This window comes from Lontra canadensis, unplaced genomic scaffold, assembly GCF_010015895.1.
Source record: "Lontra canadensis isolate GAN:19392208 unplaced genomic scaffold, GSC_riverotter_1.0 scaffold120, whole genome shotgun sequence".
Lineage (NCBI taxonomy): Eukaryota > Metazoa > Chordata > Mammalia > Carnivora > Mustelidae > Lontra > Lontra canadensis.
This window is the reverse complement of record NW_022631114.1, coordinates 2,628,341-2,646,982: the sequence shown is the minus strand read 5'-3', so window position 1 is coordinate 2,646,982 and position 18,642 is coordinate 2,628,341. Positions and strand designations below refer to the sequence as shown.

Below are 18,642 nucleotides of genomic sequence, written 5' to 3'. Positions count from 1 at the left end.
ACCTAGAGTTTTAAATAGGCTGTAGTGGTGGATTTTATCCTCTAGAATCCATGGCTGTCGGACGCATCCATAATACGAAAAGGAAGCTGATGAGGCTGTGATCAGAATAGTTCTTTGCTTTCTGAAGTTACCTTAATTTTCTCACCTGGCAAAACAGAGCTCTGTCCCAGCGCAGTTTTCCTTTGTTTACCATTGTGTGGGTCATAATTTGGGTAGGGCTTGATTAGGCGGTCCTTGCTCGGGGTTGCGACGTGAGGCTGATGTGGCCGTTCTACGAGCTCCGCTGTGGACAGGCAAGGTGGTCCACTCACATGGTTGGCAGCTGATAGTAGGCCTCAGCTGAGATCGCAGCCGATGCCATTGACCAGGTGACTGACTACAGTCTTTCCTATGTGGCGATTTCAGGGTGGGTAGACTTCTTGCATGACATTTGGCTTCCCTCAGAGCAAGGGTCCCGAAACACGTGGTGAAGGCTATATGGCCTTTTCTGACCTAGCCTCAGAAGTTGTTGGCATTGCTCTCTCTACGATCCATTGATAACAAGAAAGTCAGTAAGGCCAGACCAGATTCAAAAGGAGAGCATGTAGACTGAACCTCCGGACTATGGGAATGTCAAAGAATTTGAATTATGTTTTTTTAAACTTATACAATGTAGCAGTGCTACCTACTTCGTAAGGCTGTTTTGAGGATTAACAATCCTTAGAAAAGCTCCTGACCAATAACTGTTAATGACAGTGATGGTGGCAGTAGTGGTAGTGATGAAGACAATGTTGATGGTGGCGAGTCATTGCATCACCCTTCTGCAAAATGTCTTTTATTATTGTTGGCGGTTTGAATCTTGGGTGGAATTAATCATTGTTCTCATCCAGTCTTTATTTTTAACATAGTAATAGAAGAATCATAAACTAGTAAGGACCACAGTGGCTACATCTTGGCCACCATATACCATGCACATTTTAAAGTGATTTTCATTGCATTAGTGCCTCTACAACTCAGGATTTTGAGGAGTTATGTACTTTTTCTACTACTACTCATCTTTTATAGGTGGTATGTATAATTTGCAGCTTTCTTTTTATAATCTGTCCTCTGAGAGAGGCATGAGATGTTATCTTACAAATGTAGAAGTTCAAATGGAGATAAAGTGTTTCCCAAAGGTTACCAAACTTTGTAGCAGAGGCTAAACTCCAATCAGAATCATGTGACTTTGGTTGAATCAGCTCTGTATTTGGTCACAATAAATAGGAACGTCAGCTCTGATTGGCTTAAACAAGAGTAGTATGGGCATTTGGGTTGGTTGATTCAGCAGTTCAGACTTAAAACCAGACTTTTTCCATTTATCTTTTTAACCATTTCCATTCATAATGCAGTAGCTTTGTCTAGAGGCTGGCTCCATTAGAGTCACAAGATAGATGCAGTGGTTTCTTTATTCATTGCTGTTGGAAGAGGGAATGAAAATCTACTCCCCACTGGCCACCATCCCAGCATGGATGACAAGACATGGTTAGATGAGTTCAGCTCAGCCATCTGTGTTAGCAGCCTCTGGACTATAAAGGCTTGTCTGGTAGAATGTCATAGGTTGATTGCTTTCATCTAATTACACTCTGAAGATCTAGGGAGGGGTCACCATCCAAGATGATCTATGGGGAGAGGGTTGGTTACCTGAATACTACCTGAGTTCTGTTAGGAAGGATGAAAATAAGAAGGGATGTTGGCTTAGCAAACAGCAGTGTCCACTACAGTTTCCTAGACAAACGCTCATTCGTATATTACATTTGCTTTTGTCATATTGCATTTTGGGAAGACTAAAATGTCCAAATGTCTTTGTTTGGGGAAAAATTATGTTAATTTTTCTTTTTTGGAAACTAGGAGACCAAAGAATGAAATTTACATACTTCTTTTAAAAAATTTTTTATTTTTCAAATTTCTTTTTAGTGTTCCAGAATTCATTTTTTATGCAGCACACCCAGTGCTCCATGCAATACGTGCCCTCCGTAATACCCACCACCAGGCTCACCTAACCTCCCACCCCATACCCCTCCAAAACCCTCAGATTGTTTTTTAGAGCCCACAATCTCTCATAGTTCGTCTCCCCCTCTAATTTCCCCCAACTTCCTTCTCCTCTACATCTCCCCATGTACTCCGTGTTATTCCTTATGTTCCACAAATAAGCGAAACCATATGATAATTGACTCCCTCTGCTTGACTTATTTCACTCAGCATAATCTCTTCCAGTCCCGTCCATGGTGATCCTATTAGCTAGGATTTTGTTGAGAATCTTAGCATCCATATTCATCAGGGATATTGGTCTGAAATTCTCCTTTTCATCCTTTCTGATGGAGGCATAATACTTGATAGTATATATGGACCACATCTTCCTTATCCATTTGTCCCCTGAAGGGCATCTTGGTTCTTCCCACAGCTTGGCAACTGTGGCCATTACTGCTATGAACACTGGGGGTACAGATGGCCCTTCTTTTCACTACATCTGTATCTTTGGCGTAAATACCCAGCAGTGCAATTGCAGGGTCATAGGGAGGCTCTATTTTTAATTTCTTAAGGAATCTCCACACTTTTTTCCCAAAGTGGCTGCACCAACTTGCATTTTCACTTTTGTTTCGTTTGCCTTTGGAGACATACCTTGAAAGAAGTTGCTGTGGCCGATGTTGAAGAGGTTACTGCCTATGTTCTCCTCTAGGATTCTGATGGATTCCCACCTCATGTTGAGGTCTTTTATCCTTTTGAGTTTATTTTTGTGTATGGTGTAAGAGAATGGTTGAGTTTCATTCTTCTACACATAGATGTCCAATTTTCCCAGCACCATTTATTGAAGAGACTATCTTTTTTCCACTAGATATTTTTTCCTGCTTTGTCAAAGATTATTTGACCATAGAGTTGAGGGTCCATATCTGGGCTCTCTACTCTGTTCCACTGGTCTATGTGTCTCTTTTTATGCCAGTACCATGCTGTCTTGGTGATCATAGCTTTGTAGTAAAGCTTGAAATCAGGCAACATGATGCCCCCAGTTCTGTTTTTCTTTTTCAACATTTCCTTAGCAATTCAGGGTCTCTTCTGATTCCATACAAATTTTAGGATTCTTTGCTCCAGCTCTTTGAAAAATGCTGGTGGAATTTTGATCGGAATGGTATTGAAAGTATAGATTGTTCTAGGCAGTATAGACATTTTAACAATGTTTATTCTTCCAATCCATGAGCATGGAATGGTCTTCCATCTTTTTGTGTCTTCTTCAATTCCTTTCATGAGCGTTCTGTAGTTCCTCAAGTACAGATCCTTTACCTCCTTGGTTAGGTTTTTTCCCAGGTATTTTATGGTTCTTGGTGCTATAATGAATGGTATTGATTTTCTAATTTCTTTTTCTGTATTTTCGTTGTTAGTGTATAAGAAAGCAACAGATTTCTGTACATTGATTTTGTAACCTGTCACATTACTGAACTGCTGAATGAGTTCTAGTAGTTTGGGGGTGGAGTCTTTTGGGTTTTCCATATAAAGTATCATGTCATCTGCGAAGAGAGAGAGTTTGAGTTCTTCATCGCCAATTTGAATACCTTTTATTTCTCTTTGTTGTCTGATTGCTGTTGCTAGGACTTCAGGTACTATGTTGAAAAAGAGTGGTGAGAGTGGGCATGTTCCTGATTGTCACGTTCCTGTTCCTCCTTGTCATGTTCCTGATCTCAAAGGGAAGGCTCTCAGCTTTTCCCCATTGGAAAAAGGACGATATTTGCTGTGGGTTTTTCATAGATAGATTTTATTCAGTTGAGGAATGTTCCCTCTATCCCTATACTTTGAAGCATTTTAATCAGGATTAAAACTGATTTTAATCCTGGATTTTGTCAAATGCTTTTTCTGCATCAATTGAGAGGACCATGTGGTTCTTCTCTCTTCTCTTACTGATTTGTTCTATCACATTGATTGATTTGCGAATGTTGAGCCACCCTTGCAACCCAGGGATTAATCCCACCTGGTCATGGTGGGTAATCTTTTGAATGTACTGTTGGATCCTATTAGCTAGGATTTTGTTGAGAATCTTAGCATCCATATTCATCAGGGATATTGGTCTGAAATTCTCCTTTTTGGTGGGGTCTTTGGCTGGTTTGGGGATCAGGGTAATGTTGGCTTCATAAAAAGAATCTGGAAGTTTTCCTTCTGCTTCAGTTTTTAGAAACACCTTCAGGAGAATAGATATTGTTTCTTCTTTTTGAAAGTTTGTTAGAATTCTCCAGGGAATCTGTCAGGTCTTGTTTTTTGGGAGGCTTTTGATCACTGCTTCAATCTTGTTACTAGATATTGGCCTTTTCAGGTTGTCAATTTCTTCCTGATTCAGTTTTGGAAGTTTATAGTTTTCCAGGAATGCATCCATTTCATCTACGTTGCTTAACTTATTGGCATATAACTGTTGATAATAATTTCTGATGATTGTTTCTATTTCCTTGGTGTTAGTTGTGATCTCTCCCTTTTCATTCATAATTTTATTAATTTGGGTATTCTCTCTTTCTTTTGGATTAGTTTGGCCAGTGGTTTATTGATCTTATTGATTCTTTCAAAAAACCAGCTTCTAGTTTCATTGATGTGTTCTACTGTATCTCTAGTTTCTATCTCATTGATCTCTGCTCTAATCTTGATTATTTCCCTTCTTGTGTGTGGAGTTGGCTTAATTTGTTGTTGATTCTCCAGTTCTTTAAGGTGTGAAGACAGCTGGTGTATTCTGGATTTTTCAGTTTTTTTGAGGGTGGCTTGGATGGCTATATATTTCCCCCTTAGTTCATCCTTTGCTGTATCCCATAGGTTTTGGACTGAAGTGTCTTCATTCTCATTGGTTTCCATGAATTGTTTAAGTTCTTCTTTGATTTCTTGGTTGATCCAAGCATTCTTAAGCAAGGTGGTCTTTAGCTTCTAGGTGTTTTAATTCCTTCCGAACTTTTTCTTGTGGTTGAGCTCCAGTTTCAAAGCACTGTGATTTGAGAATATGCAGGGAATAATCTCAATCTTTTGGTATCAGTTGAGCCCTGATTTGTGACCAAGTGTGTGGTCTATTCTGAAGAAGGTTCCATGTGCACTCGAGAAGAATGAATATTATGTTGTTTAAGGGTGGAAAGTTCTGTATATATCCATGAGGTCCATCTGGTCCAATGTGTCATTCAATGCTCTTGTTTCTTTATTGATTTTCTGCTTGGATGATCTGTCTATTACTGAGAGTGGTGTGTTAAGATCCCTACTATTAATGTATTCATATCAATATGACTCTTTATCTTGATTAACAGTTTTCTTATGTAATTGGCTGCTCCCATATTGGGGGCAGAAATATTTACAATTGTTAGATCTTCTTGATGGATAGACCCTTTAAGAATGATTTAGTGTCCTTCTGTATCTCTGACTACAGTCTTTAGTTTAAAATCTAGTTTATCTGATATGAGAATCTCTACCCCAGCCTTCTTTTGAGGCCCATTAGCATGAAAGATGCTTCTCTGCCCCTTTACTTTCAGTCTGGATGTATCCTTAGGTTCAAAATGGGTCTCTTGTAGACAACATATGGATGGGTCCTGTCATTTCATCCAATCTGCAACCCTGTGCCATTTTATGGGCACATTTAGGCCATTCACATTGAGAGTGATTGTTGAGAGATAGGTTTTTATTGACATTGTGTTACCTGTGAAGTCTTTGTTTCTATAGATTGTCTCCATAAATTTTTGTTCAATGATATTCTTGGGTTTATAGAATAAACCTTATTAATAAACCTTCTTCTCTTTTATAGAACCCCCCTTAATATTTCTTGTAGTGTCAGCTTGGTGGTCACATATTCTTTTAAACCTTGCCGGTCTTGGAAGCTCTTTATCTCTCCATCCATTTTGAATGTCAGTTTTGCTGGATAAAGTATTCTTGGCTGCATGTTCTTCTCATTTAGTGCCCTGAATACATCTTGCCAGCCCTTTCTGGCTTGCCAGGTTTCTGTGGACAGGTCTGACGTTATTCTGATGGGCGTTCCTCTGTATGTAAGGAATCTCTTCCCCCTAGCTGCTTTCAGGAGCTCCTGTCTAAAATTATGATTCAACATTTTCACAATTAGGTGTCTTGAGGTCTTTCTAGATTCTATGATCATGGGGGGAGACCTTTCTGCCTCTAGGACACAAACACTGGCTTCATTCACCAGATTGGGAAAATTTTCATGGAGAATTTGTTCAACTATATTTTCTGGTCTTCTTTCTTTCTCCTCCCCACCAGGGATTCCAATAATTCTGATGTTGGAACGTTTCATGGCATCATTTATTTCCCTAATTCTGTTTTCATGGCTTCTAAGCTGTTTGTTCCAGGCCTCCTCCTGATCCTTTTTCTCTATCAGTTTCTCCTCTAGATCACTTATTCTATCTTCTGTCTCAGTTACCCTAACTGTTAGAGAATTTAGATTAGATTGGAACTCATTTAGAGCATTGTTAACATCTTCCCTGGTGTCTTTTGCTTCTGTTCTAATCAATTCCATTTTATCATTAAAGGTTTTCTCCAGCCTAGCCATTGCCTGGGTAATTGTTAGCCTGAATTCCCTTTCTGATATACTGTTTATGTCCATATCCAATAGCTCTGATGGAGAGGGCACAGTCTCTGAATTTTTCCTCTGTTGGGCATTCCTCCTAATCATTTTGGTGAGAGGTGGTTGAAGGGATGTGTAGCTGAATGTATCACCCATGGTGCAGGCAAGGTGCACCCTGGATTGCTTCTGTCCACTGGCGTCTTCTGTCCCCGTAGAGATCCAGAAGTGTATAATTCTAATCTCAGGCTGATTTCATGGGTGATCAGAGTTCTTTGGTAGATAATCAGCTCATGTTAGGGGACCAGTTGAAACAGCACCTCCTACTTCCCTGCCATCCTGTCTCCTCCCCGCTAAATTTACATATTTCTAATAACAACAATTTTTTAAGATTAGAGATTAAGTTATTGTTTCCCAGGGAATGAAAAGATTTCAGGGGCACCGGGTGGCTCAGTGGGTTAAAGCCATGATCCCAGAGTCCTGGGATGGAGCTCTGAATCAGGCTCTCTGCTCAGCAGGGAGCCTGCTTCCCCCTCTCTCTGCCTGCATCTCTGCCTACTTGTGCTCTCTCTCTCTCTCTGTCAAATAAATAAATAAATAAAATCTGAACAAAAAAAAAAAAAGATTTCAGAAGCATGAGGACTGTAAGTGTTTAAACAATTTGCAGTGACAGTTTAGTACCACTGGGTATTCACATACTTGTTTGATATTTTATTCCATTATGATTCTGTAAGAAGACTTGGTTATCCTTAAAGTTTCCAAAGAATTAGGTAAAATGCTAATACCCTTGAAGTGAAAATATTAATAAGTCAAGAAAGAAAGTTTGGTGCCAAGAGCTGAAACCATTGGTGTCTATGTTAGAATGCAGTATTTCCATTCTGAAAATGGGTAGAAGCTTGCTTGCAAACTTCCCGTCTGTCTTCTCTCTTACTGTTGTTTGCCATAAATGACACACACATGCTTTGGTTCCATAAGGATTCAAGCCACGATCGGATGCTCTCTTAGACCTCGTTTTACTTCCAACTGGCAGGAGGAACAGAAATGATGAATCTCAATTCTCTATTCAAGAACTTTCCCCCCAAACACTGAAATTGTATCTTTAAATTACCTCATTACTGGTTGTAAAACATCACCAAACATCTCACATAGCTCAAGTAGCTGTGAGTCATTCATTTCAGGAATTATTATTAATGACCTAATTACTCTCCTGAGCAGGAATGGCAAAGCATCTCAAGACTTTGAAATCAACCGTTATTCTCTTTAGTGCAAGTGAAATCAATAAAAAGATATTTTAAAAATCTAAAGCTTGATGAAATTATTATAGGGGCCATAAGAAAGCCCTGAAATTTTACATCTACGTGATTTACTCACCATTCAGCAGGAGTCTTTAAAATTGGCTTGTAGACTTTGACACTTTGATGTGCTCATTCTCAGAGATATTTCAGGATGAGCCCACTTTCACTCAAAAACTACACAAAATATAGTTTTTCAAATAGCAAATGGACATGAACTTACAATATGCAAATTGTTATAATGTAGGAAATGGTTGATTGAAGCAGCAAACTTTTTTCCTTAGTTATGAGAGCTGGGCTACTGGATCTGTCCCTTGAATGCAGCCCTGGCCTCACCACTGGAAGTCAGAAAGATGCTGATGGATCTGTCAAGTTAACAATAAAAAGTTACTGAGAACCCTTCAGGCAGCTGAAGGTGATTTGGGCCCCATGTGGGGAAGAAACATGATAAAGTGGAGAAGAGGCTTTCAGACATGCCCTTTTCTTCCAGATGCATTGCCTGGGAAGGCCGGTGACTACCCCATCGCTTCTAGAAACAGACAAGCACCTGCCAGCTGGAAAACCAGCATCAAAGAAGCACTGCCTTGGGAGGGCATCAGACAGATAGCTTGGATCTTGAAAATTCTCTTAGCCCTCCCTGCTCCCTGAGGGGTGGATAATTAAAATGGAGGGAGTCTACATATTTCTGCAAGTACAGGAGTACAGAATGTTCCACTAGAGGACCTTTTCCCTGAGATGGTGTCCTGCCCACCTGCCACCTCCTCTTATGAGGATGGGCAGAAATCAGGGCACTGACATTATCCTCTTCTCCAAAGACTCATCACCAACCAATGTAGTTAATGTGTCTAAGGAAATATGAACTTATATGGAATATAAATGAGACTTATTAGGAGGGTAATTCCTTTAAAAGAACAATAGAAGAACTTATCCGTGATGGTGCATAATGTTCAGTTAACATATTAAGTATTTTCCAAAGATAAGGGAGGATATTGGAGACATGAAGTAAAACAAGAAGTCAAGGAGAAACCCAACTGGCGACTTGGAGAAGGCAAAATATAAAAATTTAAAAGAAAAACTCTCAGTAAGTGAGTTGAGCAGTCTAATGAATTCAGCTTAAGAACGAATTAGTGAGCCAGCGGCTATCAGAAGGCATTTGGATGGTATCAGGGACAGAGAGAAGGAAAATAATAAAAAGATAAATTAAGCAATAGACAGAATAGAGGTATTTGATCAACATTCATATAAAAAGAATCCCAGAAGGAAAGAAAGCAATAGAGGAGAGGGAGGAATATTTGAGAGACCAGGAACTGGAAGTTGGCCAGAAGAAGGAAACGATATAAAGCTTTACGCAAATGAGCTTAACAGAATACCAAACAAATAGACAGATAGCATGGAAAAGGGTGAGAGGTAGAACATCTATAGGTTTTAGTTAAAAATTATATGTAACAAAGACAAGGAGAAAATCCTAAGAGAAGATCAACTATAAAAGAAAAAGAGTTAGGGGTACCTGGGTGGCTCAGTTGGTTAGGTGTCTGCTTTCAGCTCGGGTCATGATCTCAGGGTCCTGGGATGAGCTCTGTGTTGGGCATCCTGCTCAGTGGGGATTCTGCTTCTCTCTCCCACTCTCCTTCTGCCCCTCTCCTTTGCTTGTGCTCTCTCTGTTGTGCACATGCTCTCTCTCTCAAATGAACAAATAGAATCTTTAAAAAAAGAATAAGAATTAGACTCGGGCTTTTCAATAGCAACATAGTCTACAAGAAGGCTATGGAGTAATATTTTCAGAGTGTTGAATCCAGAATATTAAGCTGTATTATTTTTAGTGTTTCAAAGTGAAATAAAAATGTTCTCAGACCGGAAGTCTTTAAAAGGTTTGCCATACTCAATATTCTTTGAAACATTCTTAGATGAAGTGTTTTAACAAGATGAAAAATAAGTCCAGGAGGACAGTATGAGATATGTAAAAGAAGGCTTGAAAAAAAACCTTAGTAAATTTTACTGTTGATGAAATAGAAAACTTATGAAAAAAACAAAACAGGTTTTAGTAAAAAATCTAGAACTAAAATATAACCTCAAAATATATACAAAATGTAATTCTAACCATAGCCCATAAAAAGAGAATAGGAGCTGTGTGATAAACCTAACAGGATTATTGCCTTCTCAAATAAATTTAAGTTTATTCAGAAAGGGATTTAAATAGGATTCACAATATACTAATGGACCAAATTTTCAGAATACAATTGACCATCCCTCGTAATATAAAAGCAAAGGAAATCACAGCTTGAACGAGAAAAGACAATAACTGACCTCAACATAGTGATGAATCAGATGTTAGAATGGTGTGATTTGGATTTTAAAGCAGCCGTCATGAAAAATGTTCCGGGGCATGTGGGTGGCTCAGTCAGTTGAGTGTCTGACTCTCGATTTCAACTCAGGACATGATCTCAGGGCCCTGGGATTGAGCCTCATGTTGGGCTCCATTCTCAGCAGGGAGTATGCTTGAGGATTCTCTCTCTCCCCCTCCCTGTGGCCCCACTCCCCTGCTCACACATGCATGCTTTCTCTCTCCCCCTTCTCTCTCAAATAAGTAAAAGAAAACTTTAAAAAATTTTCCATAAGCACTTACAAATTCTACTGAAATAAGTGCAAAAAAGGAAAATGTCAGCAAAGGTAGAGAAGTTATAAAAAAGAATCAAGTGGAAATTATAGAACTGGAAATACAAAACAGAACATCTCAGTGGAAAGATGCAATAGTAGAGTGAAGATGACAGAGGAGAGAATCAGTGAACTTGAGAACAGAACAACTGAATTAACCTGATATGAACAAAAGAAAATGGACTGAAAAAAGTTAGAGTGCAAGAGACCTATGGGACAATAACAACAAAATCCAACACATATCATTGAATCCAAGAAAGAGAAGAGTGAAGAAATAATTCATTATTTGAAGAAATAATGGCTATATACTTCCAAAATTTGGTGAAAGACACAAACCTACAGATTCAAGAGCTAAGAACATCCTTTTTTAGAATAAATTTAAAAAAAAATACACCAAACACATCAGAATTAAATTTCTGAAAACTTAGAAGACCAAGAAATAACCTTGAAGCAGCCAGACAGAAATGATGTATTACTTGCAGGGGCACATTGTTTTGGGTAATGGTGGATTTCTCATCTGAAACCATAAAAACCAAAAGAAGTGGCACATTTTTCAAGTGATGAAAGAAAACAATGAAGCCCAAATTCTATATCCACAGGACAAAAAATGAACTTCAACCTAAATATCATACCTTATATAAAGGTTATCTTAGAATTGATCATGGACTAACATGTAAAATATAAAGGTATGAAACTTTTGGGAAAATATAGGACTGTTAGGCTAGATGTTGAAGACTTGACACTAAAAGCATGATTCATTAAAAGGAAACTGATAAGCTGGACTTCATTCAAATCCTATGTGAAGAGGATGGAAAAAGCAAGCTACAGACTCTGAGAAGATATTTGCAAACCACATATCTGACAAAAGACTAATGTCTAGGATAAAGGAAAAATACATTCTTAAAACTAAATGGTAAAAAATGTCAATACAGTTAGAAAATAGGCAAAATACATGAATAGACATCTCCCTAAAGAGGACGTACAGGTGGCAAATAAGAACTTGAATTGATGATTCAACATCATTTTACATGAGGAGGATGCAACTTAAAACCACAGTGAACTATCACTATATAATAGCAGAAAAAATAATAATAGCCCCCAATATTAGTGACAACACAAAGAAACTAGATCACTCATACATCGCAGGAGGGAATGTGAAATGGTATGGTCCCTCTGGAAAACGACGTGGCAGTTTTTTAGAAATGAAATACATAATTACCATACAACCCAACAATTGTACTCTTGGTCATTTCAGAGAAATCAAAATTTAATTTCATACAAAAACCCATATACAAATGCTCATAGAAGCTTTATTCATAAAATCCCCAAACTGGGAACATCATAGGTGTCTTTCAGCAGGTCAACAGTTAAACAAACTGTGGCATAAACATATCATGGAGTACTACTCACCAATGAAAAGGAGTACATGAATCTCCTGGGAACTATGCAGAATGAAAAATCCAGTCCCAAAGGCTGCACACTCTATGATTCCATTTATGTAGCTTTATATAGCACTTTTGAAGTGAAAACAATTTTTAGGAATAGAGCACAGATAGTGGTTTCCAGAGTCTAGGGATGGGGTGCAAGGTGGAACGGGTGAGTGTGGCTCTAAAATGGGGCATAGGGATCCTCCTGGTGGATGCTCTGTATCTTGAATGTGGTGATGGATGCACAAAATTACACAAGTGACAAAATTGTATAGAACTATACACACACACACACACACACACACACACACACAAATGAGAGGAAGACTGAGTAAGATCAGTGGATTGGATCAATGTCTGTTCCCTGGTTGTGAAATTGTACTATAGTTTTGCAACCTGTTATCATTGCAGGAAACTTGATAAAAAGTATATGAGATCTCTCTGTATTTTTTTTCATGACTATATGTGAACTAAATAAAAAGAAATAGGGAGGTAGGAAAAAAAGAAATAAAGATATAAAACTTTCTAAAGATCAAGAACCTTGGTTATAATTAATAAGAAAAATAACAACAATTACACAGTAATGGCACCAATCCCAAAATAAAATCCCAGAAAGGATTTTTATAAAATTCAGCAAGATGTTTTTTATTGGATTCATTTTTTTTTTTAGATTTATTGACTTTTTTTTTTAAGATTTTTTAAATTTACTTGTCAGAGAGAGAGCACAAGCAGGCCGAGTGGCAGGCAGAGGCAGAGAGAGAAGCAGGATCCCTGCTGGACCAGGAGCCTGATGAAGGACTCAATCCCAGGACCCTGGGATCATGACCCGAGCCGAAGGCAGTGGCTTAATCAACTGAGACATCCAGGTGTCCCTTACTGATTTATTTTAGAGAGAGAGAGAGCATGCATGCAAACAGAGGAGGGACAGAGGGAGAGAGAGAGAGAGACAATCCCAAGCAGACTTTCCACTGAGCATGGAGCCTGACTCACGGCTTGATCTCATGAATCTGAGATCATGGAGCCAAAACCAAGAGTTGGATACCTAACTGACTGGGTCATCCAGGCACCCCTGGATGGATTTTTGGAAAAAAAAGATAGATAGATGATAGATGATAAAGGTGGTAAATATCTAAGCCAGAAAAAATTGAACTAAAAGAAAGTTGGAGTAACAATTAAAATAGCAAACTAAACAGATTCTAAGGCTAAAATATTACACTAACAAAGGTGATCATAAACTAAAAAGAAGCAGCAGAAAATGTAATGATTGGAATATATATGTCCAACATCATAATCCTAAATACATAAACCAATCAGTAGAATGGTGGGAAGAAATAAATGAATAGAGAATTACAGTTAGAAATTTAAAACACTTGTCTCAGAAACTGGTAGATGAAGCAGACAAGAAAAAAAGCAAATGTATAAATATTTTAATAATGTGCCTTAACTTTAGATGCAGCAGAACACTCATTTCTTTTGGATACATGTGGGACAGTTACAAAGAGCGATCAAGTGGCAGGTGATAGAGGAAATCTTGACTAATTTTATAAAGTTTATTCTTGACCATTATGCGATACGATTAGATATCAGCCTAATAGAAATGGGAGTTGGAAAAAACCTCATCTCTCTAGAAATTGAAAAAACATACTATTTAATGGTCATTGAATTTAAAAGGAATCATGAGGAAAGACAATGAAAGTCTAAATGTAAAATTTGTGGGACAATAATGTAAATTCTAGAAGTCAATCTGGTGCAATTACAGGAAAATATTAAAAACCAGTAAGTTTGACAGTAGGTCTAGAAATGTTTGTTAAATTATTTCCCGTATTTCTCTGCACATTTAAAATGTTTAATAGTTTTAAAACTTAAACATATTTTAGACATAGTTAAAGTAGGACTCAGACAAAATTTAGAGATTTAAATATATTTACTAGAAAATTAAAGTGGCAAGAGAGGAAGATAAAAAATAAAAGGAAACAAATAAGTTAAGCTTGAACAAGGGAAGCTAATAAAAAGATAATAAATCCAAAGAAATGAGAAAAGGGAAATAGAAAGATAAGATTAGAAATCAAGGAAATAGAGAACAAAAATCAATATGGAAGATTAACAAAAGTTAGTTCTTTGAAAGGATTAATAAGATAGCAAACCTCTGATAAGACTAAACAAGATAAATCAAGAAGAGTACTACATAAAACACAATGAAAAGGAGAATTGCCTTTATGCATGAAGACAAGTTGCTTTAAAAATCATTTTAAAAATCAGGAACAAACATTCTAATACATAGGAAATCTATTAGAAAATGGGTTGATTTCTATAAAGGAGATAAGGGGTTAAATTGGATCTGAGAAGAAATAAGAATTTTAGGTGGAGTATAAAAATAAAGACATTGAAATGGTAATAAAACATGTCTTTCAATAAAGGCCTCAGAAAAAGCATGGGGAACTCAAGAAAAGAATAAGCAGGCAAAGATGAAAGGACAATTCACAGGAGACGATATGAGTGGGCCATGAACCGATCCCAGTGGAGAGTTGCAACCTTGAACAAGATGCCACTTTATACCTGTCAGATTGGCTACAATGAGGAAGGTAGAAAATGAGTCTGGCATGCCTCACTAAAGACTGTCGCTTCTGGTGTGGATGAGACTCCACTCCCATTCTTTTGCTGCAGAACATGGCTCAGAAAATCTGTCTTCTCTTTTTATTATTTTAGATAGCCATATAACACTAAGTGGAAAGTACACACATCATGCATGTAGCTTGATGAATTTTCACAAAACGAGTGATTTGTATAAATCACCACCATGGAGAAATAAACTACTTTCAGGACACTAGCAACCCTCCTTGTGCCTCTCCCTGTCATCATCCCCATATCTCCAAAGTAGCCATCCTGATCTCTAACACCATGAATTAGTTTTGCATATTCTCAGATACAAAGTAAATGGAATCGTTGTGCCTCCTTTTTGTCTTTTGTTTTTGTCCAGCCTTATGTTTGTGAGATTATTACCACACTGTTGCAGATGGTGGTAACTTATTCACCTTCTTCTTGGCAGTATGATATTCCAGTAAATGAATGCTACACAATGTATCCATTCTTCTATTCACCAATGTTTGTTTTCTCTCCCAGGTTTCCATCATTACAAATAATACTGTATGATTGTATCTACATTTGATCTTTATTATTCATGGATTCTGTGAATTTGCCTGCTCACTAAATTTTATTTATAACCCCAAAATCAATACCTACAGAGCTTTTGCTGTCATGTATACACATGCAGTGGTGAAAAATTTGAGTCGTCTGATGTGCTTGTTCTCAGCTGAGGTCAAGTAAGGCAATGCTCTGCTTTGTTCCAGTTCTCGTATTACGAACAAGTGTCATTTTCATCCTCCAGTTAGTGTCATGTTTTTTAGGTTTTTTTCTTGGGGACTTCACTATTTAAAATGATGCCCAAAGTTGGTGATGAGGACCTATCTAGTTCTCCTACGATGTGCTGGATGGAGAAAATAATGTATGGCCAGGCATGAGTTATAGTGCTGCTGGACATGAGTTTGGCATCAGTGAATCAATGACACACTCTAAATATGGTGTCTTCAAACAGAAACATGCATAACAAAGTTCTAGACTGATTGGTTGATGAAAATGCTGTGACCAGAGGCTGGCAGGAACTTGACCCTCTGTTTCCCTGGGGAGCAACTGTTCAGTACCAGCTGGTTCAGTGCTCATGGAGACTTTATAGAACATAACTTCTATGGATATGAGAATTGACAGTGTATGTATTTCATTGAGTATATACCTAGGAGTTGCATTGCTAGGTCTTAAGGATTGACATTACAGGGGTGCCTGGGTGGCTCAGTGGGTTAAAGCCTCTGCCTTCGGCTCAGGTCATGATCCCAGGGTCCTGGGATCGAGCCCCGCATCCGACTCTCTGCTCAGCGGGGAGCCTGCTTCCTCCTCTCTCTCTGCCTGCCTCTCTGCCTACTTGTGATCTCTCTGTCTGTCAAATAAATAAATAAAAAATCTTTAAAAAAATTAAAAAAAAAAGGATTGACATTACAAAGATTTCGAAGATATTGCATTCGTGCTCAATCCCACCATCAGCAAATGAAAATACTAATAGCTCTGTGTCTTTTCTGACACTTGGTATTGTAAGACTTTCAAATTTCAGCCATTTTGTTGATGTGTAGTATATTGCATTGTGGTTTAATATGCATTTTCCTGATGATTAATGGTTGAGCATCCTTCCATAAGTTACTTATTGGCCACAAAGATGCCCTCTTTGTGAAGTGCCTCTTTTAGGTCTTTGCCCTTTAAAAAAGTGAGTTGTCTGTCTCCAATTGACTTGTAGGAGTCCTGTTATATTCTCAAATCAGTACTTTGTTGGTTATGTGTGTTACAAATAATTTCTCCAACTCTGTGGCTTATGGTTTCATTCTCTCAGTGGTGTTTTTTCACGAATATATAAGTTTGTGATATAACTGAAGTCGAACTTACCATTTGTTTTCTTTAAGGCTTGTCCTTTTTATATCCTGTTTAAAAGAGCTTTGCTTATTATGAAATCATAAGGATATTATCCTACATTATCTTCTAGAGGTTTTAATGTTTTAACTTTCACATTTTGATCTACAATCTACCTGAAATTGATTTTTTTAAAGATTTTATTTATTTGACAGATAGAGATCACAAGTGGGCAGAGAGGGAAGCAAAGAGAGAGAGGGGGAAGTAGGCTCTCCCCTCAGCAGAGAGCCTGATGCGGGGCTCGATCCCAGGACCCTGGGATCATGACTTGAGCTGAAGGCAGAGACTTTAACCCACTGAGCCACCCAGGCGCCCCTGAAATTGATGTTTGTAATGTGAGCCAGTAATCATGATTTGATTTATTTCCTATAGTGATATTTATTGACATAAGTACAGTATATTGAAAAGACTGTCCTTTTCCCACTAAAGACAATTATTGTCTTTAATAATGCTTTCATAATGTATCATTCTTACCCTTTAACTTGTGATCAGTTTGTATCCTTATATTTAATGTATTCCTTTTGTAAGCAACATATAATTACATTTTGAATTTTTTTAATTCTAGTCTAAAAACTATGCCTTTTAAATACAATATTTGTCTATTTATATTTAATGTAAATCTTAATATATTTGGGCATAAATGTTTCTACTTTTACCATTCTTCCCATCTGTATCATGTTCATTCCTGTCTCCTTTATTGCTTTGATTAAAAATTAAGTATGTTTATTTTTTAAAATGTTCCCTCATATTACCCTCATATTAGCTTGTCAGTTATACATTATTTTAACCTCTCTGTTTTACAATTATCATAGAGGATTACATATGAATCTTTGACTTTTTAAAGTCTGATATAAATGAGCACTCTTTTGCTTTCTGGACAACACAAGGTCCCTCTTCCTTTTGTGCTGGTTGTCCTGTATTTTAATCTGACACATATTTTAGGCTGCAAAAGAAATTACTGCTGTTTCTTACATCTACATTTACTTTGATTTATCCACATATTTACTCTTCCCATTGTTTTTTGTTTCTTTATGCACGTCCTTGCTTTCAGCTGGGATCATTTTATGCTGGATGTATTGTCAAGGAATTCTTTCAGTTCTTATTTATCTGCAAATATCTTTATTTTACTTTTACTTTTGAAGGAAATTGAAAATGATTGTGTAATTTATAGATTGAGAGTTATTTTCTTATAGCATTTAAAAGATGCTGTTTTATTGTCTCTTGGCTTCTATTACTCATATTATTCTTCCTCTGAAGTTAATTCCTTCTTTTATCTGCCTGCTTCTTTGGTGTTCAGCATTTTCACTAGGATGACGCAGGTGCATTTCTTTTCTTTTTTTTTCCCTTTGATTCCCCCCCCCCCTGTTTTAAAATTGTAGTGTTTTCTGAATGTGTAGTTTGATGTCCCTTGTCAATATTTTAACATCCTTAGTTCATATCTCAATAATGTTGTTTCTGTCTCATTCTTTTTCCTCCTGAATTCATCATTTATAAACATAGGCTTTAACATTTTTTTTTTTTAAGATTTTATTTATTTGACAGAGATCACAAGTAGGCTGAGAAGCAGGCAGAGAGAGAGGTGGGGAAGCAGGCTCCCTGCTGAGCAGAGAGCTCGATGCGGGGCTCGATCCCAGGACCCTGGGATCATGACCTGAGCCAAAGGCAGAGGCTTTAACCCACTGAGCCACCCAGGTGCCCCTAAACATAGGCTTTAAACTAATGATGATTAATATGTTTAAGTAGCTAGAGGTCATGATGGATAATTAATTCCACCATAGAACTGAAATGTAGAAAAAAATGAAATAAAAATTATAGAACTGAAAAGTAAAATAACTAAAACTGAGAACACAATAGATAATTGAACAGCAGATTAGACATAGTAGAAGGAAGGGTTGTTAAAAGGAAGATAGATGTCTAGAAAATATCCAGCTGGAAGCTGAATGGATGGGTGAAAAATGTGTATTTTCCTATAAAATCCCAGGTTTTTGACTTTTCATGAAAAATCACAATTTTTTTGGTGAACATCAAACCTGTATTCCTTTAGTTGGAATTGAAATTGTAGTTGGCCTGGGCTGGTGAAGGGCTCCTTGTAGATGGGTATGCTCTTCTTACTAGCCAGAGTCCATTCTGCTCTGTTGTTTTCTGTCACTGAAGCTGCTGGTCTGGTGCTAGGGTTTGTATTACCCATGCACTGCTGCACTCAGTTACCTGGGTGAGTAGGTACTGG

At 37.6% G+C, this 18,642-nt stretch overlaps 1 protein-coding gene across 1 annotated transcript in view; it reads left to right on the top strand.

Moving 5' to 3' along the window:
• DISC1 (DISC1 scaffold protein) overlaps positions 1-18,642 on the top strand; it is a 300,758-nt gene that overhangs the window by 256,382 nt on the left and 25,734 nt on the right. The gene's annotated exons all lie outside the window — the stretch shown is intronic.